This window comes from Protopterus annectens, chromosome 7.part0, assembly GCF_019279795.1.
Source record: "Protopterus annectens isolate FY-2018-M chromosome 7.part0, PAN1.0, whole genome shotgun sequence".
Taxonomy (NCBI): Eukaryota; Metazoa; Chordata; order Ceratodontiformes; family Protopteridae; genus Protopterus; species Protopterus annectens.
Genome location: NC_056739.1, coordinates 341,182,020 through 341,207,565, shown reverse-complemented (window position 1 = coordinate 341,207,565; position 25,546 = coordinate 341,182,020).

The following is a 25,546-nucleotide window of genomic DNA, read 5'->3' as shown; positions in this document are numbered from 1 at the left end:
GAACTAACCCCCCACCTAAACAAGCTGCTCAACCTCAGCCTCTCCACAGGCTACGTGCCCATAGAATGACGCACAGCAATGGTTATTCCACTCCACAAAGGAGAAGCCACAACTGACCCTGGTAACTATTGACCCATAAGCCTGACTAGCCTGGTCTGCAAGGCTATGGAGCGCATCATCATGGAACTCATTAACAAAGACATTGGGAACCTTGAAACACTTGACCCGACCCAGTTTGGTTTTGTTAAGGGCAGATCATGCCTACTAAACCTGGTTGACTTCTTTGAGACAGTCACCAAGGCCATAGATGAAGGAAACGTTGTTCACACAGCCTACCTTGACCTTGCCAAGGTATTCAACACCATTCCCCACTCGGGTATAACAGAAAAACTCACCAGCCTGAACATAAACCCCTACATCACGAGATGGGTTGCCAACTGGCTTACAGACAGAACTCACACGGTAAGAATAGTGGGCTCCAGGTCCGACTCTAAACCAGTCACAAGTGGTGTCCCTCAAGGCTTGGTCCTGGGACCCCTACTGTTCGGCATATACTTCTCAGAAGTACAGGCAAACACACAAGGACTATGGCTAACCAAGTTTGCCAATGACTGCAAACTGGGAGCCATAACTGACTCTCTGACTGACACAGACATCCCACAAAAGGGCCTTACTGAAACGGACACCTGGTGTCAAAGTCATGGCCTCAAGCTAAATGCCAAAAAATGCATAGTCATCCTGTTTTTGAATAACAAAATGCCCAAGAATTACCACATAGGTGGCGGCCCCCTTAATACAGAAGAGGTAATAAGAGATCTGGGGACCCAGGTAGGTAGTAATCTCTCCTTTGACAATTATTTTGCCAAGGTAGTTAGGAAATCCTTCTATGTGGCCCATCTAATTACTAAAGGGTTCACATCTAGAAATAAAGAGGTGATAGTGCCCCTCTACTCATCACTCATCAGACCCATCATACAGTAGAATGCCCCATTTGGGATGTACCTCACAAGACACTTCCAACAGCTGGAGAGACCACAAAAGTACATCACCAAGAGGATTACTGGCCTCAAACATATGTCCTATGTAGCCTGACTGAAAAAACTCCAGCTGTACTCATTGGCATATCTCTTACTCAGAGTTGATCTCTGCCTGACTTACAAAGTCATGTCCAACTCAGAATTAATGGACACGTTCCACCTAAAGAAATCCAAGCCACTTGCTCTAGTGAGCTAAACCTCACCACAACAATAAATAGAACATGCTGGAGGGATAGATTCCTGTCACAGAGACTCCCCATGCTTTGGAACAAAATTCCAAGGTATATTAGGCAGAGCCCCTCACTAACACTCTTCAAGTGAAACCTTGACGAGTGGATGGGGTAACAGAAAATACACCTCTGGGATCACTTCATTGGCTCTGCTTGACAGAGGCTCAGTTAATTAATCAATGGGGCGGCGAAAGCTGACACACTCTGGCTAGGCTTATTAATGCCCTCGGACAGATAGCCTAGTACCTACCTATGAACCTATGAAACTATAAATCTCCTTAGTAATTAATTTTTGTCTCACTTTGTGCTAGTTGCCTGTTGATCATCACACCCCTTGCAGCTCGTTAATATTAGAGATGTTTACAATTTTTATTTGTCTAACATTCTAATTTGTTAATTATTTTCCAAATGGAATTTGTTTTTAATTTCATCTACTTTGAACTTTTTTCGTTGTTTTATTACTTTATATATGTAATTTAATACTTTCACCACAAGATGGCACTGGACTTAATAATTATAAAAAGATATTCTTCTGGGGAGATTATTGTTGACTTGAAGTTCAACTATTTGTAGTGGATGAAACAGTTTATGAATTAAACATTTTGGGTGTATCTTGCACTTTCCTTGGAATCTGCATTTTTTTAAAGTTTGCATAGTTGCAGACTGAATTGTTGTTTGGTTATTTGCATTAAAAATAATATATTGGCTGACTGAGTGTTAAAATTAGAAGACACAGATCTTGCTAGCATACTGTCAGCAACGGAACAAAGATATACATATTGAAAAAATGCATGCATTCTTTAGTGCAAATATATGCTGACAAACTTCTGTGCATGTATACATAAGACTATTTTGTATTACTTTCTGTTTGTGGCTTCTGTATAGTGGTTTTATTTGTAAACAAGTAACCTTTTTTCTTCCTTTTGCCTTAGTGTGTGAGTTGCCTTCTCCATTGGAAGACTTGCTTTATTTAGGAATTTGCAGTGCTTCTTTGCTCCCATTTTTGTTATGCTTAATCTGACAATGCTTATTACACACTAAATGCAGAATATATGTGACTCATTACTTTTGGTACTCCAATCCTTGTTTATCTCATTACATTTACTAATCTCTTTAAAGCTATTAAAGAGTTCCTGCATTTCACATTAAGCCTTATTTATCGCTGTTTTATAATACTCAGTTGAACAGCCATCTAGACAATTTGTCCCCCCCCCCTTTAAGAATTTTGTTTTACTTAAGGCATTAGAAGCAAATGCACTTGGCATTCTCATGCATTTCCACACTTCATTGTTTTTTTCTTGAATTCACTGTTGATCATAGTTTCTAAGAGGCTTAGGCCATTACCAGAAGTGTAGCTGGATCAACCACTGTCCTGCTTAGGTCCCATTAAACTCTAAAATTGAAGAGCAGAAAAAAAAATAATTCTGGATATTCTGTACATCTTCTAGGATGCTTCTTGCAGACAGTACAGTACCCAATCCATACTCTGACCATTTAGGAACCATTTCTGTGCCTGATCATAGGATCATAAAATCATGGGATCATAGGAAGTTACTAGGCTAAGGACCTAGGGCCATTACAAGCCTAGCCAAGTTCTACCTTTATTTCCACAATCAGCACCTATTGCCCCTGTCCAAGAGAGACACAGGTGGAACCCCCGGGGTGAGTTTATGGTTACCCATCCAATTGTCCAGACAATATTTGAAGAGGGTCAATGAGGTGCTCTGTTTGACATGAAGTGGGAGTCTGTTCCAAAGGTGTGATAACTTCTGAGAGAAAGATCTGTTCATCCAGCATGTTCTATTAATGTCACATAGGACCCTGACCTCATTCCTCACACTTTGGTAAGAAAAAAAGCAAACAAACAAAAACATTCCTATTTAAAATTTAGCAAACTGCTTTTTACAAATTTAGCAAACGTATTTATTTATTTGCATTTTGTTTACTGGGATAGTCCACTGAGCCACTGAAAACCCATTTTCGGTGGAAGCCCGGGAAGATAGGCTCCACCTCCACTGTATATTAAATTAACATTCTGCATTACAAAATTGAATACAAAATATGGGAGAAATTTACAGTAGTATAATAAGAACAGTGGAATAGTTTAAAGATACACGTAATGTACTGTCTTTATAAACTCTATATACAGAAGTATTATCTGCCTATCTACTGAAGGATTCTCACACAAAAAGAAGAGAAGAGAAAAGAAAAAAAGAAATGGTTGAAATAAATAGGTGTACACTTTTTTTTGGGGGGGGAGGGGCTTGGAGCAGGTACACTTCCAGTATGAGGATAGGTGGTTGTGAAGGAAAATCTTGAAAGAGGTGGCATTTTCAATTGTTGTAATGGATAGGGGCAGAGTGTTTCAATTTTTAGCTATTGTGCAAGAATAAAGACGCTGGCCAGGTGGGAAGTTAGGTTTGTTAGCTTCAGTTCTCCTTATCTTAGGGGTCTGTTTATAGGTTCATAGGTAAGTACTAGGCTATTGGCCCTAGGGCCTATATAAGCCTAGCCAAAAAGGTACCCTGGCTTTTGCCACGCAAGAAAATTATTTTCCTGTGCTCCAGTCGAGCAAAGCCACAGAAGTGATACCCGGGGTGAATTTCCTATTTCCCATCCAATCATCAATATTTTTCTTGAAGAGTGCTAATGAGGAGCTTTGTTTGACATAGATAGGTAATTTGTTCCAGAGTATGGGAAGTCTCTGGGACAAGAATCTATCCCTTCAGTATGTTCTGTTTATTGTGGTGACAAGGTTTAGGTCCCTAGAGCATGTAGCTCGGAGGGATTGGGATTTCTTTAAGTGGAGCATGTCCAACAGCTCTGGGTTTGACATACCTTTGTATGTTAGGCAGAGATCACCTCTGAGTAGGCGATATGCGATGGAGTAAAGCTGGAGTTTTTCAAGACAGTCTGCGTAGGGCATCTATTTGAGGCCAGTAATCCTCTTTGTGAGGTATTTCTGTGGCATTTCTAGTTGTTGTAGATATCTTGTGAGGTACATACCAAAAGGGGCATTGTACTCTATAATGGGTCTAATGAGTGATGAGTAGAGGGGAACAATGACCTCTTTTTTCCTGGATGAGAAACCTTTTGTGATGATATGTGCCATGTAGAAGGATTTCCTGACTACTGTGGAAATGTAATTATCAAAGGAGAGACTATTGTCCACCTGTGTCCCAAGGTCTCTTATCACACATTTGGTGTTAAGTACACTACCACCTATGTGGTAGTTCATGGGTACAGAATTTTTACCAAAGGGGATGACAATGCACTTTTTGGTATTGAGCTTGAGGCCATGGTTTTGACACCAGGCATCTGTCTCAGTGAGGCCCTTTGTAGGATGTCCACATCATTAGGAGTTCAATTATGGCTCCTAGTTTGCAGTTATCTGCAAACTTTGTTAGCCAAAGACCTTCTGTGTTAGCCTGTACTTCTGAGAAGTAAATACTAAACAGGAGAGGACCCAGGACTGAAACCTGTGGTACTCCACTTGTCACTGGTCTGAAGTCAGATTTGGTGTCTGCTACTTTCACAGTGTGTGTTCTGTTAGTGAGCCAGTTGGCAACCCATCTTGTGACATAGGGATTTATACCTAGTGTACTGAGTTTATGTATAATTCCAGAGTGGGGGATGGTGTTAAAAGCCTTGGCAAGATCTAGATAGGCTGTGTGAGGCACCTTACTCTCATCTACGGCTTTGGTGACTGCTTCAAATAAGTCTATCAGGTTTAGGAGACATGATCTGTCTTTTACAAACCCAAACTCAGTGGAGTCCAGCGATTAGAGATTACCAATGTCTTTGTTTATAAGTTCCATGAGGATAAGTTCCATGGCCTTGCAGACCAGGCTCATCAGGCTAAGGGGGTGGTAGTTCCCGGGGTCCGTGGAGGGTCCCCCTTTGTGAAGTGGGACAACCATCTCTGTGCACCATTCAGTGGGCACAAAGCCTGAGGTGAGGCTATGATTGAATATGGTACTTAGGTGGGGTGCCAGTTCATTTTGTAGTTCATGTAGAACACAACCTGGGATGTTGTCAGGTCCCATGCATGCTGTGTTCTTAGCTTTGGAGAGTGTGTTATTTACCTGTGCAGCCATGATTACAGGAACTTTGCATTCTTCCAGTATAGAGATGGGCACTTTAAGGGGTGAGGGGGTAAAGTTAGCACTGAACCTATCTACTAGGAGGTTGGCAATATTAGTTGGTTCTGTATATTTAGTGCCATTGTGCTGTAACTTAGAGCAGATCTGAGTGTTGCCATTGAGATTCTGACATAGCTATAGAATGCTTTGTGGTTGTCTTTAGAATCAGTGGCGATTTTGTTTTCGTAACTAGCTTTGGAGGATTTTTTATGGGATCTCAGCTTCTTAGTGAGGCTGACCAGGGAGTTCCTCCAATCATGTGATTTTACTCTTTTTTTGCAACAGTTTCTTTCTTCTCTTGTAGAGTTTGTTTATGGCAGGGGACCACCAGATTGGCTTCCTTTTTTTGGAGGATAGCATCTTGGTTCTGTTAGGGATAGCACGATCCATGCACTCATGTAAGTGCTTATAAAGTGCATTTGTGTAGGATTCAGCAGTCTTACCTCTATTGTCCATCTGCATGGGTGTCGTGAAGTTTGCCACTTCTGTCTTAAGAAGCATGAAGTTGGCTTTGGAAAAAGTTTTTATGGTGGTTTCCCAAATGGGGGGGGGGGGGTGGAATGTGGATGTCTAGGGTGATTAGCTTGTGGTCGGATCTGACCAATGAGAAATTGACCTCTGGTGTGGAACACTGGTCGCCCATGTTGATAATGACCCGGTCTAGGATATTGCTGCCCCTGGTGGGTGTGTGGATAAGTTGATATAAGGTGTTGGAATTTATGAATTCCAGAAAATGTTTAGCAAAAGAGTTAGTACAGGCGTAGTTTTCCCAGTTAATGGTAGGGTAGTTGAAATCGCCCATTATTAGGGTGTTGTGTTGTACCCTAATATTTTCCAATGTATTAAGAAATGAGGAGTATAAATCCTGGGGCATGGTGGGGGATCTGTAGCAAGGTACAATTTGGATTGCAGTCTTGCCCAGAGTTAGTTGCACTTGGATAGTCTTGGATGCATTATGCTGAGTAACTAGCCTGGAAGTGTGGATATCCTTAATGAATATGGACATGCCTCTGCCTTCAGTGTTTCGGTCCAGGTTAGGTGGTCGAAAGGTGTGGTATGAATTATAGCCTGGTAATGCAGGGGTGCTCTCTGGAGCCTTGAACCAGGTCTCTGTTGCAGCACAGATTGGGTGGTAGTAGCTGAAAGTTGAGCTCAGGGCAGGACAGTCTAGGGTTCTAAAGAGTATTTTGTGAGCAGTAAATAATTGCAAATAGGAGAGATAGTCTGGAAGTTATAGCCATTTGAAAGATTTAAAAGCACAGCAGTGATGAGTGGAGTATTGAGAGTTTGTTGCAAATTTGGCGATTTTACTGTAGCATCTCTCCAGTTTTTATTTAGTAGAGCTTTGAATATTGGTAAGTAAGATGGGCACCATAGATGAGAGAGTAATAGGTAGGTTGTGGCATGGGTTATTTTTGCATTTGGGGTTAGGAAGTGCTTTTGTCTATAAAAGATTCCAAGTTGAAGGAGTGTTTTGCGAATGTCGTGTTGTATATGTGGGTCAAATTTCATGTGTTCATTAATAGTGATCCCAAGGAGTTTTGTGTGGGTGATGACTTCAGTTATAGACTTACTATGAGAATAGATGGTGAAGTCAGACTTATTTAAGGGGGTTCATTTTTTAGGCGTGAATAGCATGATTTTGGTTTTCTTTGGTTTGAGGGCTAGGTGGTTGTTTTGGGGAGGAGAAGGCCTGTTGGGTTAGCTGGAGTAGATCAGAGGTAGAGTTGGCAGAGCAGACAATAGTAGTGATCTGCATACTGTGAGGCAGACCCTTGAGTTAGAGCTGAATGGAAATTGTTTATGAAATTCTAAACAGGAATGGTTCAATTATGGAGCCTCGGGGAACGCTGGGTGGGGTTGTTGAGGGCAGAAGAGAAGGAGTTATGCCATCTGATAGCCTGTTGCCTATCTTTTAGGTAACTAGAGAACCAGTTCAGAGTGGAAGGGGAAACTCTGATCTTAGATAGTTAGGTAATAAGTAAAGGGTGAGAAACAGTGTTAAATACTTTGGAAAGGTCAAGAAAGAGGGTAGAAATGATTTTGCCAGTATCATGGGCTCTGTTGACTGTGTCCATGAAGGAGAAAGTGCAGTTGTAGTATTATGACTGGGTCTAAAACCGTGCTGTGAGGGTGAAAGTATTTTGTTGTCTAGAAGATGGTGCAGCAGTTGAATACTGTTGTATTTTTTAGTATTTTAGAAATTGGAGAAAGAATGGCAACGGGACTGAAGTTAGTGATGTAAGTGTCATTGCCACCTTTGTGGAGAGGGAGAATGAAGGCCTTTTTCCAGATTTTGGTAATGTAGGACTCAAGTATGCCTATGGTGGTAAGTGATACTTTCAGCAGCGAATTTCAGGTATTCTGAAGGTATCCCATCAGGGACATTGGAGCAAGGTTTTAGCTTTAGTATAAGTTTTTTATGGTTGTGAATAGGATCAATTTTAGGGAAAAGGTAGAAAAGGGGTGGGTATTGGGCTTTTTTGAGGGTGCTCGGTGTGAGAGGGGGATGGGGAGTGAGTGGGTGCAATACAGGTGGGTGTGTGGCATGTGGTGGAATTTCAGTGGGAACATTGTGAAGTAATGTCTGCTATGGAGTTGATAAAGAAAGTATTAAAAAGGGAGGTGATTTCTTCAGGAGACTGACGGCAAGGGTTGTTTTTTTTTTTTTTTTTTTTTGCCTGGGTTAAGTAATGAGGTAATTGAGTTGCAGAATTTCTTTGGGTTCTGCTTGTGGTTAGACTGAAGTTTTGGGTAGTGTTCTTTTTTTATCTTTGTTGACTAGCTTTTTTACTTGGTTGCATAGTTGTTTGAATTTTAGTAGGCCTGGGGTGTTTTGATGTACTAGCCATGACTTCCATGCTTTGTCTCTGGCAGCATGCTATTGAAGATGAGTAGGCTTGGACAGACAAGGGGCATGATTGTTTTTGATTCTCTATACTAGGAGAGGTGCAAGGCTGCTTAGTATATTCATGAAGGTGATGTTGAAGTGATTAACAGCTTCGTCAAGAGGGAGGGTATTTAGTAAATTCCAGTCAGTTGTTTTTAAGAGATAGTTGAATGTTACAGGGTTGAATGAGGTCAAATTCCTTGTTTGCTTATATAGATGTTGGCCTTGGCTGGAGGGGAAGCACAGTTAATAAAAACTGAGAGATGGTCACTGAGGGTGTTTGGGAGTGTTCCTGTTGAGGAAATATTGTTGATGTTTGTAACCAGAATTCAGTCTAAGATGGATCTACTGTCATTGCCTTTGTTAGGTCTGGTGGGGGAGTCAATGAGCTGTGTGAAGTTGAAAAGTTTAATATTTGCTGATGGGTGGTTGGAGTTGAGGTTGTATTCTAACCAGATGATGTTTACGTTGCCTAGTATGATAGTCTCATTCTTAATATTGGAAGAGATCCAGGCTAGAATGTCTTCCAATACGGGTATGTTGTTTCCAGGGGGTATATAAAGAGCTATAATACAAAGTTGTTTTGCTATTATTCATATTTAAGAAAGTTATGAGTAATTTTGAATTAGCAAACTGTAGTGTGGGGTTAGAAAATAGAACTAGATTGTAGGTACTTGTGAAGAGAAGGTCAACACTCCCTCCTTTTTTATGGGCCCAGTCTAGTCTTATAGTTTGATAGCCTGAAGGGAGAAATTCAATGTCTTTAATATGGGGTTTTAGCCAGGTCTCAGTGGTGGCAATAATGTCAAGTTGTTGGTCAGCGATTCATGCATGAAAGTTTGAGATTTTAAATTAAGTCTGAAAAGTTTACTAATATCTTTGCTGATGCTAAATGTCTAGATCTGTTATCCTTCTAATTGTCCTTTCCTCGCTTATATTCACTTATAGGTTCATGGGTGTTTACTAGGCTAACGACCACAAGGGCCTTTTTAAGCCTAGCCATGCTTTCCAAATCTCTAACAAGTTCTGGTACCATTGACAAGTGTAAGCAGGGGCTTGGGATATGAAATATTTACAAACAGGGTCCTGGGAGAAGAACCATTTACAGGTTGCCTGTGTCCATTAGAGACATGGGTGCCAAACTGGGGATGAATTTCCTGTTCCCCATCCAATTGTCCAAGTTACACTTGAATTGGGTTAGGAAGGAACTCTGCTTCACATGGATGGGGAGCCTGCTCCAAAGAAGTGATAGTCTCTGGGATACATACCTGTCTCTCTGTCAGGTCCTATTTATATCACAGGCAAGGTTTAAGTCTTCAGAATTGGTAATTCTGGTGCTGTTCATTTTGTGAATATGCAGGAGGTCCATCAGAGTGGGGTCTGAAAATGCCTTGTGTGCCAGGCATAGATCTCCCATCAAAAGCCTGTAGAAGATAGAATACAGAGATAGGGCTTTGAGGCAGTCTGCACAGGGCATATTACTTACACTCTGTGTTCTCTTAATGAAGAACCTCTGTGGATGTTCCAGTTGTTAGATATGCCTAGTTAGGTACATACCAAAGTAGGCATTGTACCCAATGATAAGTCTGCTAAATGTCGAATAAGTGGAATAATAACTTCCCTGGAACTATATGCCATACCTTTGTTAATAAGTTGTGCAACACAGGATGAGTTCCTCACTACTGTAGATGAGTGAGGGTCAAAGGCTAGATTACTGTCTATGTGTGTCCCCAAGTCCCTGACTACAGGGTCAAGTTGTAGGGGTTTGTTGTCAATATGATAGTTGCCAGGGGTGAATGACTTCCCAAAGGATACTGTTATTCATTCCATGACATTTAGTTTTAGTCCATGGCTCTAGCACAAATTGTCTGTTTTAGCCCTTGCTGAGGAACATTTGTGTCAATGGTCAATTCAATAACAGCTCCTAATTTGCAGTCATCTGCAAATTTAGTCAGCCAGAGAACATTGACCCTGACTTCAGAGAAGTAAATGCCAAAAAGGAGAGGTCCCAGGACTGATCCCTGAGGGACTTTGCTTGTGACTGGCCTCTTTGTAGAGGTGAATGCACCAGTTCTAACTTCCTGGGTCCTGTCTATGAGCCAGCTGGCTATTTGTTGGGTAAGAGAAGGTCTGTACCTAACCTCTTAATTTTGTCAGCAATGCCCAAATAGGGGATTGTGTCAAATGTCTTAATACACAAGAAAAAAAGTGTTTCAGTTTTATGTCCTCATCACCATACAGTACAGTAATTTGTACCAATTTAAACATATATTTAATCTCTATTTTTCATAGGTAGTCACCAGGCATGCAGTCAAAGAAACCACTGAAGAAACCATTCCTGATTTCCAAAAATCCCAGAGCACAGTCTGATCAACCAACCTGTCTAGAGTGACACAGCAGGGAAATGAATGCTGTGGATTAAAGCCTGAACAACAAGACGCAGTTTGGCAACAGCTCATAGTTTTAATTCACAGCTCCAACTGCCAGACATCAAGCTTTCTCCAGCTGTCATGTTTTTATCTTTCTTATGACTATTCAAAGTCCACAAGTGAAGTCACATGTTACTCACTCTGACATTTAGAGCCATCATGAGCACCATGATTTATGTGAAGCTAAAGTTAGTCACACAACAATATTTTAATAACCCTATCAAAACGCTCAAAGCATACACATTCCTGCCTAAACTAATGTGTGAACAGTATTGTACAAATAACCTTTTTTAAAATCATCTCCCCACATAGTAGTTTGTATCCATTTAAACATGCAGTCAAAGAGACTATTGAAGAGACAATCCCAGACCTTTTCTCCCAAAGAAATAACCTTGTCAGTCTCACAAAAGGCAGGTGTAGGCTGTTGAAATTAAACTCTGAAGATCAAGAAACAGCTTGTGAAGAATGCTATGCTTTCAATTCACATTAATTCCTAGACTTCAGACTCTCCTTAACACTCATATTATTACTTTTAGATTATTCAAGGTCCATAAGTGAAGGCATTTGCCATTTGCTCTGGCTATTTTAAGTGAAGTGAAACATATTTATTTAACTATCTTTTAATAACCCTATCTGATTGTTTAAATTATATATGTTAACTAATATGTGCAAACAATGTTGTACACAAAAAATATATATTGTTTACATCAGTACATGTTATTAAAATACAGGACTTAAGCATGTAGTCAGGAGCTACAAAGTAAATTAAATAAGACTGATGCCTCTTTGGAGGCATAGATGGCTAAAACTCTAACTACAGGTCAGTAAGCCCTGGTTCAGTTAGCAGCTCAGGTGAATGATGGAGCAGCAGGGGAGGGATGGGTTTACCCACCCTAAAGGGGTAGGCAGTATTGTGGGTGTTCCCTTTAGCAAATCATGGTGGAGACAGGTATAGTGCATTGAGGAGTTTACTCCAAGGAAGTGCAAAGGGTGTTGGGCATGGCTCACCTCTTACAGATGTGGGGTGATATGCTGCAAGCTTCCATTGCACATTCACCTCTCAATTTGCAACTGCAGTGCCACACAGGAGGAGGAGTAATGGGTTGATCCAGGCCAAAAAGTAACCTTCGTCTGAAGGTGACAGCTGGACCATCCTCAGTATGCATGAACAGACACATCTACATTAGACTGACACTGGAGAGAGTGGAGAAGCTAGTAGACCTGCTGTGGACATGGAGCATTAGGCAGGAAGGTGTAGGCAAAGGAAGGCAGCAAAAAGTGCACTAAAAATAAAGTTGTTACCTTTTAAAGTAACAGAAATCTGAGCATACTTTTAATCAGCCTAAATGCCTGTTAATGGTTACATTTCACATCTTCCAGGTTGCCAGTTAAAGCAAACCAGATTTTTCCTGTCTGTTACAAAAGTTCCTGACAAGTCACAATTTGATATATGTATATATATATATATATATATATATATATATATATATATATATATATATATATGTATATAGTCCCCCTTCATATGACTGAAACATCAAAAGCCTGAAAATTCAGTCTGAAAACTCAAAAGCCTGAAAACACACAAAATACATATACTGATTTTAAACAACATAAACCATCATCATACTAAGTGCAATCTCAGAGTTGGTATATTTAAGTAGCAGGGGGTGTGGGGGTGCAGCCTCACACATAGGGGGTGCAGGGGGGCTTGCACCCCTGCTTATACTTAGTGGAAAGTAGTATGATTTATGTTGTTTAAAGTCAGTATATGTATTTTGTGTGGTTTCAGGCTTTTGAGTTTCAGGCTTTTGAGTTTTCAATCTTTTGAATTTGCAGGCTTTTGGTTTCAGGCTTATGAATTTCAGGCTTATGTTCATTCAGTCATATGAAGGGGAACTCTATATATATATATATATATATATATATATATATATATATATATATATATATCGATATAGATATACACACACACACACAAATATATGAGGTTCAACCTTTCAAAGTAATTTTATATATATATATATATATATATATATATATATATATATATATATATATATACAGAGAGAGAGAGAGATGTTGTAGATATGCTATAGATATGTAATATATCATCTCTATAAAAAAAAACAATAAATCCGCAGTCTGATGTGATAAAATAAAACTTTTTTTCCATTGTACAGATGGAAAAAAGAGATGTGTCCCTTATACAAGCTTTGTCACTTTCTCATCTCCATCACAACAGTATGCTGGTTTATTATTTTATGTGAATTTTGTTTCTTCTGAATGCCTATGATGTGATACTATTCCATGTGGTACCTTTATTGGTGTATATCTTATATATACACAAAGACAAACAGACAGGCACAGACTCTTGAAGTTTATAATTCGGCATGTGGTAACAGAATTACAGAAGCATCATAACAGCCATAAACTGACAACACACTCAGTCCAAGATCAGCAAGACAAATGCATATTTATTTAAAAAAGAAATACTATAATATACTACTACTTATTGTATTTGTAGTGTGTGTGTATGTGTGTGTGTGTGTGTTTGTGTGTGCGTACATATGTGTCTGTGTGGTGAGACTTTTAATTCAGTGTACCCTCTGAAAATTGTGTCACTAGATTTTGCTGTACAAGGTAGAGTCAGAGTTGTTCCACAATAAAAGTTTCAGTATTTCAAGTATTTTATCTACATTGATCGTATAAGATTCAAGTTTTCTTTATTCTGTGCTTTATATTTTTAAGGCTCCATACTCAGTTTGCAGTGACAGCTGCCTTCCAGGATACCGGAAAGCTCCACTTCAGGGAATGCCAGTTTGTTGTTATGAATGTGTGCTGTGCTCTGATGGGGAAATTGCTAACCATTCTGGTGAGTTCCCATCATTATTATCAGATAACAAATTAAAATATTTTAGTATGGTATAAATTATTCATGGATGTTAAGCTTTTACAAAATATCTGACTTACACCTAACTGAACATAACTTTTGTTTGTACATCCACATCCTTGTGAATCAAGGGACAATTCTGTTTCATCAGTGAGCAGAATAGTCCACGTTTTTAACCTAGGCTGTGAAGCACATCTTGTTACTTCAACTGGTTATAATTTAACTTTCATAAGGGTAGCTTTGAATCGTTAAAGCATTTCATTCTGAAGATTGTAAAATTACATTGAATGCGTGCTTATTTATCTGAACTTTTAAATGTCCTGGCTCTCATCATCACACTCTTTAATTTATAGTCTATAATGTAAATCAACATGTTTTCTATGTTTGTCTACTTCCACCAAATGGAATAACTTTATTGAGTATTCATTCATTTTCTATGACTTCTCCTTTTTAGTCCTATAAAAGGGATGGTGCATATCCCAGAACTCAATAGTCATAAGAGCAGGGAATTAATTCTGGGCATGACACTTGTCCAGTGTAGGATCTATATAGGTCTACAAATAATTGAATGATCACTTGTTCATCTAGGTCAGGTCTTCAGAATGAGAGACGAAACAAGAGCCAATAGATAAATCCCTTTGGACATGGAGGATATGTGCACTCCAACAGGATCCCCGCAAGGAGCTGAAGTTTAGAACAAAGTATTGTGAGGCAGCAGAGGTAACTGCTCCACACCTTGTCAGCCCAGAATATATACTTTTCATTAATGATATAGTTTATCTTTAACTGGCATTTTAAAACTGCTGTAGTCAGACGTATTTGTCATATATCATTTTTGTGCACTGTATGGGTTTGTGCTTCTAATCTCATTAAACTACTCATTGCAGTAAGTACTGTACATATAATTCCAATATTAATAAAACAACTTTGTTTACAGTGAAAAGTACTGGATCTGCATTTTATGAAAATCCATGAATGGAAAAGTACTGGCATATCTAATATGATCCCTAAGTCATGCCAGAAAATTGATCATTCCTTTTAATTAAATATAAGTACTCAAAGAAATTTGAACATATTACGCAATATAGTTTTGCTTTTCCAAAATCACCAAGAAAAGGAGAACTGCAAATAATATTTTTCATCAAAAATGAAATTAAATTTTAAAGTTTTTGCAGTGCCAAATACCGTTTGGTATAAGGAGCCACTTATAACCTCTCTGGCAACAGGAAGTCATGTGACATACAGAACCACAGCCTGCCAAAGTGAGCAGTGCAGAGATATGCAGACAAATATAAATATGCTAATGTACATATTGTATTACTGAACTGTAAGTACCTGTTGCCTAACAGTAAGCAGACAGCTATATGTAAACTCTCATTTTATATCATGAAGTACCATGAACATGTGTATGAAAAGGACAGTACTGCAGTTTTTAATTTCTCCAAGTCTTTTGGGTTTCTAATACCATGCTGGGAATGGACCCCATTCCTAAGTCAAAGTACAATTAAAGTTCATGAAACTAGTATCGTTTCACTCTTTGATGTTATCCTAAAGTGCTCTTCGCAGCACCTGCAGTGTGCCCAGTAATGACTCCTGCAATTCTTACAGTGTTACATGAATTGGTAACATATCTGAATATGATTGTAGATTCTTTTTTATAAGACCAGTTGCTCCTAGTACTATTGGAACTGTCTGGGTTTCTTTCTTTCACATGACTCTCGTTTCTGCCTGCAGATCAAAGTATTTTATGACTTTGTGTCTCTGTACGCAAGACACTGTAGTCACTAGGTGTGGCGATTTCAATGATCAGTGCTACTTTTTTCTGCTTTTCTTAGACCACTATATCCGGTTTTCTAGCATCTATCTTTTGAACTGTTGGTATTGGGTGATCCCATGTGATAAAAACTTCATCATTTTCTATGATTCTTTGTGGGTCATGTTGCCAGTGTTTTTCAGCCACTTCAATACTATAATGTTTGCACAATCTCCACTGTAACAGTCTCGCCACATTATTATGCCTTTCAGTATACAGTCCCTTTGCCATTAGTGCATTGCAACCAGCAACAAGATGTGTCACTGTTTCCAATTTGGTTTTACAAAACCTACATATGTCTGTTTCTCCCACATGTTCAATGAACTTTGTAAACCAGCGTGTATGTAGCCCACTATCTTGGGCTGCCAGTATTAACCTTTCATTTCTTGATGTGAATTCACCTGTCCTTAACCATTCCTGCATTCTTGATAAACATGAGGCTCTTCCAGACGTTTTCTATACTTGCAACTATGTTTATGCTTTTTCCACATTTCTTGCCTTCTCATATGGTCCTTCACCTTATATTCTTTCTTTTGTCTTTTAGCACGTTCAGTTGCTGCCTGGTTTTTATCCACTTCTGGTTTGATTTCCATTCCTGCTTGATGTCGATATGCTTCTGCTAAATTAAGCAGAGATGTCATTTTAGATTTATTCTCCTCATGTTTCAAAACTTTCACTACATTTGGATCTTGTGAGGTCATTAGATATGCACGGAGTCCCATGATTGCATATCTATACATGTAATCAGTTTCAAGTAGGCCTATCCCTACTTCAGAACGGGGAATATGCAATCTTGGTATACACTGATTTTTATAAATCATTTGGTAAGCATGAAGCATCCTTCTTGTTTTAATATCCAATCTATCCAACACTTTTTGGGGCCAGTCAATCACTCCAAAACTGTAAGTTAGGACAGGAAGAGCAAATTGATTTATGGCTTGGATCTTATTCCTAGATGTCAATGCTGTTTTCAAGATTAACTTAAGTCTTCTATAGTACTCCTTACTGAGCTTTATTCGCATTTGTTCATGTTTTATTGCGGATTCTTCATCACCTCCCAAGTATTTATACACTCCCTCTTGCACAAGTTCCTTTATATCACATTCTTGTCCCATACTAATGTTTTGCTGGTGCTGCAGTTTTCCTTTTTTAAAGGTTGCTTTTGCGCATTTATCAAGACCAAATGACATTCCAATATCATCTGAAAAAATGTTGATAACCTGCAGCTGTGCTTTCAGTTCCTCATCTGATGAACTATACAGTTTGAAATCATCGACAAAGAGAAGATGAGAAGTCATTAGACTGTTGTTTTCTAGAAGCCAAATTGTAGCCATGGCCTAAGCTGTTAAGTAAATAGATTAATTGATTAATGGCAAGGCAGAATAGCAATGCTGATAGAGAGTCATCCTGGAATATCCCCCTTTGGATTTTTATCCCTGGGATAATAATCTGTCCTTTATCATGTCTTAATTGCAAAGTGGTCTGCCACTGTTTCATGGTTACAGTAATGTAGTCAATCAGTGTAGAGTGTATCTTATACATTTTTAAGCACTTTTTTATCCATGAATGTGGGATACTATCAAATGCTTTTTTGTAGTCAATCCATGCTATAATTAGATTCTTCCCTTTCTTACAGTTCTCCACTATAACTTTGTTTAACAATAAATGATCCTTTGTTCCATATGACTTTCTTTTATTGCCCTTTTGTTCTACTGCCATAATTGAGTTTTCTTCTAGATGAGTATAAATTCTGTCAGCATCAATTCCTGTGTATAGTTTATACATCGTTGGAAGACAAGTTATTGGTCTATAATTTTTAGGGTAGCTTGCAGGTTCACTCTTAAGTAAGAGCATTGTTTTTCCTGTTGTTAACTAGTGCAGTGTGTGTTCGGGCTGTGCATATAAATAGTTCTTACGCATGGCTAGATCCTCGTGCAAAGAAATTAATACTTTAAGCCAAAAGTTAGGTACTGCATCTAGGCCTGGGGTTTTCCAGTTAGAGGGCTTTTCTCAACTTTGTTTCAATCTCTTTGGCTATTTCATCCCATTTCATATCCTGTGCCTTTAAACTTCTTATTCTTTCTTTTACTTCTTCTATCCATTTAGCATCTTTGTTATGTTCCACAGGATCTTCATACATATTTCTTCCTCTTTTTTTGGCGGTCTTTCAATTCCTTTTACCTTATTTCCCATTTCTCTATAAAATGTTTTTGGGTCATCAATAAATTGCTTATTTTGTGCTTTTCCCTTATATTTATTTTCATATCTTCTAAGTCTTTCCACCTGTTTTGTAATTTTTAGTTTTTTATCTCCAATAGTGCATAATAGATCCTGGTCTATTCTAATACTGCACATTTCTTTTATTACATCTATCTTTCTTAGTATTTTTGTTGATCTATTCCCTCTTCTATAGTCTTCTAACAATGACACTTCTTGTCTTAGTTTTCTCTATTCAATATTTCCATGATGGTATTCGTTTCTGCCCCTTCTTTTCCCTCGCTACCCTGTGTTCCTGTGGTAAAACTTTATCAGTTATTAACTTGGCAGCACAGTAATATATTCTGTTTACTTTTGTTATATCTCATTGATCTCTATGGACAGTCCTAATTACTGCATTCATTTGTTTTATCAAGCTTCTGACTTTTGAGGTTTTATTAACCTTCTGCAGTCCGTTTCTCTCATTGATCTTGATATATCTATCTTTGTCTATTAAATCATGCAACTCTTCTCTTAACTCATTTTCTTCTATACTGAGGGCACATCCCTTATTTTCCATTTCCTGTGGGCATTCTATAGAAAGTTCTATAACATCTTCTTGTGGCACATTCTGTTCAATTTAATCCTGTGCCATCTGTTGTTCTGCCATATGGGAACTTACTGGCCTATCACTGCTCAACCTTGACTGCATCAGAGTTTCCACAGTTTCCTGTTCCTTTCCTTGCTGTCTAGCTTCAAATGAATGTTTATACTAGTTTCCTGTGAAAGGTTCCAAAATATCTTGATCTGGCACCTGACCAATTGGTTCCTGTTCCACTGATTTCCCCTTAATTTGGATATCCATTGCTCTATCCTGTTGTGGTGCTTTCTGTATTCAATTTACTACACTGAATCCTTGTCTTTGCAGCTGTTCCATAACCTCAACTTCTGTTTCTTTAATTTCTCCATTACTAATCTCTTTTTCTACTTTTCCTCTTATTCTTCTTATTTTTTGTATTGTAAAGTTTTCCATATCTGGATTCCTTTCCCTATATTGTTCTTCAGATATCTTTGGTGCTGCTCTTTTTGTATTGGTTAGTTTTGCTTTCTCCTTTGCATAGGTAATACACCATATTAAACCTCTTTTCCTTTCCCATGTCCATATTTCTTCTTCACATGTCTCCTGATCTTCTTGATTCCTTATTCTGGGGGCTCACTCCATCATGCTGTGATGTAATCTGTTTTAGGCCTTCTACATTAAATCCTTCACTTTGTAGCAGTGTAAAACCTGTTATGTGCAGTATGCATAATAAGACAGGCTCAGATGTGAGACATTTGACATTTATTTACAGATAATTCAGAATGTTCAGTCACACTGAATCAGTTGTATGGGATATTTCCATAAAGAACTAACTTTTTCAGATCCATCAGGAAGTAAGTCATGTCTTTGTTCACCAAATGAACATGCCTATATAGTTCAGGAGATGCTAGATTTATGGATGGGTGCCAGCATAGTGACCATGCAAATGCCTGCATCAGTCCCTTCATGTGACCTTTTGGCAGCATCTGCATACTTCCTACAAATGAAAGTGACAGCCAACAAGCATGAATGGAGTCTGGCCAATATCTTTATTATTTCAAATGTCCAGTGAAGTAGTGACTTTAAGTGATATCATTGCCTCTATCATGTAGAAAAACAACACTGGGGGTCATGTCTTCTTTCCATTTAGTCTTTAGAAGTGAAATCAGGCCATCCTAACACAGTCCTAACCGCAACACTCACTCACCACAGACAGAGCTGTTATTCAACCACTGGGTCTACTACTGATGCTGCCCTTGTCCTAACTGCAGTGCAGTGGACATATGCACCTCCATTTGTGGACATTCATTTCTTCACTGGTTCCACATCTAAAGAAAGAGCATCCAGCATTAGACCTATGCAATTGCAAAGAAACTGCAAAAAAGTAGGGTGATGCCATCATGCAACACTGTTATTGCTATACTTCAGTATCAGATCACCCATACATCGTACACACTAAGAACACACATGTCATGGAATTCAACAGCTACTGGAAATGAATTCTCTGTTTATGTTCAGCACTTGACACACCACATATGCAGTCACTGAGACATCAGACACGCAGTTGCTGTGCATCTCTGCAGTTTCTGTTAGAGTTTACACCACACTGACTAACAGACACATAATGTGCTGGTGAAGGAAGTAGCAAAAAACAGATCTCCACTCATGTTGCAGTGGTACATGAGACCAAGCGACAGCCCCATCTGCCATGGTGTGCACACCCACTGAGCAGTGTCTCCCTGAGGATACCGGGGGTCAGTGCTGTGTATCTCTGAAGTTACCTGTTAGGGGTCACACTACACAGACAGACAGACATGTGTCATAATGTGCTAGGAAAGGGTAGAGCAAAGCCAACCTCTTCATTTATGCTGGGATAGTGCATGAGTCTGAGTGACAGCCCTACCTTCCATGGCATGAACATCCACCACATGGAGACAGAGTCTCCCAAGGGATACATTGTATCGGTGCTGTGTATCTCTGCAGTCCTCCATTACATGTCACATATAAGGATGGACACATGAACATTTCAAGGGATGTCACACAGATGGGGTACACATAGCTATTGGGCCAGTGGAAGCAGCAGGTGATGTGAGCCACATGGCAGTAAGGATGCATGAGTCACTATATGTGTATATCGCTTGTACAAGTTGTACAATAAAACAAGTTGTTTGAAAATGTAATGAGGTACCAAGTGCCATTTTTGCATTTCCCTTGCTGATGGTGAAGGCTTCATTCTGTCAGTTTCATTACTGATTGTGGTAGTCCATGCATTCTTCTGACACACCTGTGGGAAGTGTATGGTCATTGATGCTATTATGTAGTTTGCCACGATTGATTGCTTTGGTCCATGTGGCCTTCTGCTATACCTGTAAAAGTATATGGTCACTGATGTTGTTGTTAATGCAGCTTGATATTACACTTTTTTGTATTATTGCTAGTACATATTTTCATCTGTGTGCAATAATGCAATCACTCCTAATTTCTCTAAGACTGCAGTAATAATGGTAACTTACCTGATTCTGCTAATTTGTGGCATGATGCAAAGCATACATAAGAAAGGTTTACATCACATATCATGCATCCTTGTAATTGCTCTGTGTGTTTCTTCTATACTAGACTGCCACAGAATTTGCCTTTCTGCATTTTCATATGAAAACAGTCCCATTTGTAGTGGCATGTTCTTTCCCCTAAGTGGGGAATACTTTTTATTGTACACCAGAGATCTGAACAGATGCCGAGAAGGCATTAGTTTTAACAACTATTCATGGAAATCCAGATGTGCTCATTGGCAAACATTGCCATGCCTCAAATGTACCTGGTGATTACAACTGTCTTGAAACAGAATGTATTAGCAATAGTCACATGTCACAGGAACCAGAAAATATACACCTACCACTCTGAAGCTGTTGTAATAGAATACTGAGCACATAGTCTGGTACATCAGCCAGATTCTTGTAATTATTGTAGGGGGACAAGAATGATGGACAGCGAATCTAAACACTTGTGCCATCTCACTGCCTTCTAAGCACAGCTGCTTTTAGCTTGATTGGATCTCTGTTACTTGACAGCATAAATCCTGTGTGATGATCTTTCCAAGTTGTGGCAAGTAAGTGTCCACTCAGCTGCTGAATAATGTCTCCTCTCTTGATCTTCCTTGTGAACATGTTTTTCAGATTATGTTTCCCTCCAGTAAATTTGTCTGCAAAGTTCAACAGCAGTAGAGTCCATGCTGCAGTAACTTATTTAACTAACCTCCTGATGTGAAGAAATTATTGAAATATACACAGTGATGTTTAGCATACAAATCTTTTGTGAGATCTATAACCACGCAGTTTAAGAGCCTAACTTCAAATATCCCTTCCTCTCTTTTATTATTGTAACCATCACTCAGCACCCACACATTAAAACCATACTTCTGCAGCTTGGCTGGCATTTTCTTGTATAATCATGCTTGACCACAGAATGCCACCATGGATTCATCTGCACTAACCACTTTATGAAGGTTATATTGCCTTTTGAAAGCCTCTAGTAAGACTTTCTTTACTTCACATACGTGAGGCAACATGTCATGCCCTGGTTGACCTCTGGGTGGGTTGGATATATTATTACTAAGATGAAAGTACTGACAAACATTTTTGAATCCTATACCTGGCATGACCTTCACAATGGCATCATTCTTGTACAAAGGTTGTGTTTTCCAGCACTTCCTGTACTCAAGAAATGGTACCAAGCTCACATAAATCAAACAACGGAGGAAAGAATTAATGTTGTTGACACTGACAGGTATCCCATATGGGTAGCCCTTAACTGCAGCCTGCTGCACTGCAAACCATACTGGTTTGTCTTCTGTATAGTGTGTTGTTGATACAGTGAGGGAGAAAACATGAGGTCGAAGAAGGCAAGCTTGCTAATCCAACAGGTCTTGCAAAGTCTGTCACTTGTAAATGATGCATGTACTGTCCTATTCACACATGGCCACAAGGGATTGCCACCTGTGGATCTATTCATAATACTACTATTATGTGGTGTCTCCGAACTGTGGCATACCTGATGTCCATTAGCAAGGCCTTATAATGTTCAGAATCAACTTCCTTTCCTAAGGACAGGACTACACAGTGTCACATTGGACAGAGTTTCATCATAGGTTCATAGGTAGGTACTAGGCTATCGGCCCTGGGGCCTATACAAGCCCAGCCAAAAAGGTACCCTGGCTTTTGCTACCCAAGAAAATTATTTTCCTGTGCCACTGTCGAGCAGAGCCACAGAGGTGATCCTTGGGGTGAATTTCCTATTTCCCATTCAATCATCAAGATTTTTCTTAAAAGAGTGCTAATGAGGAGCTTTGTTTGATATAGATAGGTAGTTTATTCCAGAGTATGGGAAGTCTCTGGGACAGGAAACTATCCCTCCGGCATGTTCTGTTTATTGTGGTGACAAGGTTTAGGTCCCTAGAGCGTGTAGCTCGGAGGGATTGGGATTTCTTTAAGTGGAACATGTTCAACAGCTCTGGGTTTGACATAGCTTTGTATGTTAGGCAGAGATTACCTCTGAGTAGGTGATATGCGATGGAGTAAAGCTGGAGTTTTTTGAGAAGGTCTGCATAGGGCATCTGTTTGAGGCCGGTAATCCTCTTTGTGAGGTATTTCTGCAGCCCTTCCAGTTGTTGTAGATGTCTTGTGAGGTACATACCAAAAGGGGTGTTGTACTCTATAATGGGTCTAATGAGTGATGAGTAAAGGGGAGCAATGACCTCTTTTTTTCTGGATGAGAAACCTTTTGTGATGAGGTGTACCACGTAGAAGGATTTCCTGACTACTGTGGTGATGTGATTATCAAAGGAGAGACTACTGTCCACCTGTGTCCCAAGGTCTCTTATCACACTTTCAGTGTTAAGTATACTACCGCCTATGTTGTAGTTCATAGGTACAGAGTTTTTACCAAAGGGGATGACAATGCACTTTTTGGCTTGAGCTTGAGGCCATGACTTTTACACCAGGCATCTGTCTCAGTGAGGCCCTTTTGTAGGATGTCCACATCATTAGGAGTTTCGATTATGGCTCCTAGTTTGCAGTCATCTGCGAACTTCATTAGCCAAAGACCTTCTGTGTTAGCTTGTACTTCTGAGAAGTATATACCAAACAGGAGAGGACCCAGGACTGAACCCTGTGGTACTCCACTTGTCACTGGTCTGAAGTCGGATTTGGAGTCTGCTACTTTCTCAGTGTGGGTTCTGTCAGTGAGCCAGTTGGCAACCCGTCTTGTGACATAGGGATTTATATCTAGTTTAGTGAGTTTATCTATAATTCCAGAGTGGGGGATGGTGTTGAAAGCCTTTGCAAGATCTAGATAGGCTGCATGAAACACCTTACCCTTGTCTACGGCTTTGGTGACTGCTTCAAAGAAGTCTATCAGGTTTAGGAGACATGATCTACCTTTTACAAACCCAAACTGGGTGGGGTCCAGAGTTTGGAGATTACCAATGTCTCTTTTTATAAGTTCCATGATGATACGTTCCATGGCCTTGCAGACCAGGCTCGCCAGGCTAATGGGGTGGTAGTTCCCAGGGTCCGTGGTGGCTCCCCCCTTGTGGAGTGGGATAACCGTCGCTGTGCGCCATTCAGCAGGCACAAATCCTGAGGTGAGGCTATGATTGAACATGGTACTTAGGTGGGGTGCCAGTTTGTTCTGTAGTTCGTGTAGAATGTAGCCTGGGATGTTGTCTGGTCCCATGGATGCTGTGTTCTTGGCTTTGGAGAGTGTGGTTTTTACCTGTGCAGCCGTGATTACAGGAACTTTGCTTTCCTTCGGTATAGAGATGGGCTCTTTAGGGGGTGAGAGCAGGGTAAAGTTAGCACTGAACCTATCTGCCAGGATGTTGGCAATATCAGTTGGGTCTGTATATTTAGTGCCATTATGCTGTAACTCAGAGCAGATCTGAGTGTTGCCATTGAGATTCTTGACATAGCTATAGAATGCTTTGTGGTTGTCTTTAGAATTTGTGGCGATTTTGTTTTCGTAACTAGCTTTGGAGGATTTTATCAGGGATCGCAGCTTCTTACTGAGGCTGACCAGGGAGCTCCTCCACTCATGGGATTTTACTCTCTTTTGCAACAGTTTCTTCCTTCTGTTGTACAGTTTGTTTATGGCAGGGGACCACCAGATTGGCTTCATTTTTTTGGAGGATAGCGTCTTGGTTCTGTTTGGGATAGCACAATCCATGCACTCATGTAAGTGCTTATAAAGTGCAATTGTGTAGGATTCAGTAATCGTAACTGTATTGTCCATCTGCATGGGTGTCATGAAGTTCACCACTTCTGTCTTAAGAAGCATGAAGTTGGCTTTGGAGAAATTTTTTAACATGATATCCTTAATGGGGGGTGGGGGTGGGGGCAGGATGTGGATATCTAGGGTAATTAGCTTATGGTCGAATCAGACAAATGAGGTGTTGACTTCAGGTGTGGAACACCAGTCACTCATGTTGGTAATGACTAGATCTAGGATATTGTTGCCCCTGGTGGGGGTGTGGATAAGTTGATCCAGGGCATTGGAGTTTATGAGTTCCAGAAAGCGTTGAGCAAAGGAGTTGGTACATGAGTAGTTTTCCCAGTTAATGGTGAGGTAGTTGAAATTGCTCATTATTAGGGTGTTTGGTTGAACCCTAATATTTTCCAGTACATCAAGAAAAGAGGAGTGGGAATCCTGGGGCATGGTGAGTGATCTGTAGCAAACTACAATTTGGATTGCAGTTTTGCCCAGAGTTATTTGCACTTGGATAACTTTGGCTGCATTATGCTGAGCAATTAGCCTGGAGGTGTGGATACCCTTAATGAATATGGACACACCTCCACCTTTGGTGTTCCAGTCCAGGTTACATGGCTGAAAAGTGTGGTATGAGTTATAGCCTGGTAGTGCAGGGGTGCTCTCTGGAGCCTTGAACCAGGTCTCAGTCACTGCACAGATATCGATGTTCTCTGTTTTAAGGAGTGCCTTGAGTGAGTGCATTTTGAGATTTAGACTTCTAGCATTGGGTAGCATCACCCTCAGTTTTTGCTTGCCTGTTCCTGTTACGGTGGTGAATTTGTCATTTGAACCTTGCCTAAAAAAGGCACTATAGGGGCGGCAACAACCTTAGCCAGTATCCGGAATCCCAGGCATGATAGCTGCAGGCAATCTCTGGCAAAGCATTGTGATCTGTCGACCATGTCATCCCAGGCAGACAGATACTGGATCCCTTTAGAATGGCACCAGAAGATTAGCCAATTGTTGAAGTCAATCATTTTGTCCTTGTACAGTGGCATCATTTTGGGTGATGGCAGAATGCTACTCAGGGCTAGGG